We start from the raw sequence: 1,978 nt of genomic DNA on the forward strand, positions 1-1,978 counted from the left end.
ATCAAATATGCAAATGCAACAATGAACAAACAAAGAAAATAGAATATTGGTGTTGAAAAGAAGGTAACTAACCCTTGGAAGTCGGTATCGACCTCCCCACACTTAAAGATTGCACCATCCTCGGTGCATGCAGAGATGTACAAGTGGACGGGTGGTTCCGCAGCTAGTGCTCTTTTTGTTCCTTTTCTTGCTGATGGTTTGGGAGTAGCTTTCTCTTTTCCTTTCTTGATGGCCATCCTAAAAAGGAAAAAAAATAAGTACATGTAAAGCTAAGGGTTCGAGCAAGGGAGAGGATAGTATATGTGATAATCAATGCACGGTAAAGAGGGATGTCGTTAACGCATGGTGATGACATCATGTGAAAAGTTCATCAATGGAAATATAGCAAGTACATCTAATGACAATTAAATGCAAGATGTTTATTGGCATGCTGGCAAAGGCATGAGTAGCATAGATCAAACACTAAATGTTAAAGTTAGATTATCACCTCTTTCAAACTAACAATCTGTTTGTATTGACAATTATATTTTAATTAATAAAATATAAAAGGGGTTTTGTGAAAAACAAGCATTAAAGTAGTAGGATAACATAAAAGTAGTGCATGATGCCATACAGGCTTTTTCACAAACACTTAGCATGCATGGTAAATAAGTTATTGAAAGTATTAAATTGAACATGCAAGTAACCCTATAAAAAGTAATATATAGTTGTCAAATAATTTCTTAATAATTCACAAGCAAAATATAGAAAATAATGACCCAAATAAATTTCCAACCCCAATTAAAAGAAAAAGAAAGAAAAAGAAAACATAGATAATGAAAGTAAAAAGAAAAAGAAGAAGAAAACATAAAAATAAGAATAAGAATAGAAAAGTAAAGAGGGAAGAAGAAAAGAAAAACCTTGATAATGGTGGTGAAAAAGAGGAAGTAGAAAGTGAGAAAGAAGGAAGAAGGAAGAAGGGAGAAGAAAGAAATAAGAAGGGATAAGAAAAATTAGGATTTAGGAAAGAAAAGATAAGATATTTGGCTGAGCTGGATAAGTTGTGTGCCGCATGTGACGCGAACGCGTGAGTGACGCGGTCGCGTGGTGTGCGATGTTTTCAAGTGACACGAACGCGTGGGTCATGCGGTCGCGTGAGTTGATTTGTGCTATTGGCGCGAGAGCAGCCTCGCGTTCGCGCAACTCTCTGTTTGAAACTCATTTTGCCAAATTTTAGGGTGACACGTTCGCGTGGTTGACGCGATCGCGTGAATGGTCATTTTTTGAAAACGATGCAGATGCATGGAGCACGCGTTCGTGTGGTAGAGCTTGTGCTTCTAGCATGATTCCAGCCCCACTCCATCACAACTTGCTGCCATACACGCGTTTACGTCGATTTTATAGGGCCACGCATTTGCATGGGTGATGCGGACGCGTGGGAGGCTCTTTTTCAGAATGACGCAGACGCGTTATTGACGCGGTCACGTGAGCATGGTTGTGCCTAAGGCACGCCTCCAGCCATGCTCTCGCGTGACTTTCTGTTTAATTTTCTTTTCTTCCCAACGCACTTGTGATGCAGAAGCGTCAGCAACGCTTACGTGTCGCGTGCGTGTTTTTTTTTTTTTTTGCAATATGCAAATGTAAATACAGGCTATATGCAGATGACTATGTAGAAATTATGAATGAACATGAATGAAAAATAAAACTAACAACAAAAAGGAAAGAATATACCAGGGTGGGTTGTCTCCCACCTAGCACTTTTAGTTAAAGTCCTTAAGTTGGATATTTGGTGAGCTCCCTGTCATGGTGGCTTATGCTTGAACTCATCCAAGAATCTCCACCAATGTTTGTAATGCCAATGGCCTCCGGGATCCTAAACTAGGCGCAGAAAGCCTTCAAGCAAGTTAAAGTAAGTGACAAGGCCCCAAGAGTATTGATTGCTAGACTGAATTCCGGGGTCCCAAATCTTGCTTTTGCACCCGTCTTCTTGTTGATTATC

Source organism: Arachis hypogaea, chromosome 3 (assembly GCF_003086295.3).
Source record: "Arachis hypogaea cultivar Tifrunner chromosome 3, arahy.Tifrunner.gnm2.J5K5, whole genome shotgun sequence".
In the NCBI taxonomy this organism is placed as follows: domain Eukaryota; kingdom Viridiplantae; phylum Streptophyta; class Magnoliopsida; order Fabales; family Fabaceae; genus Arachis; species Arachis hypogaea.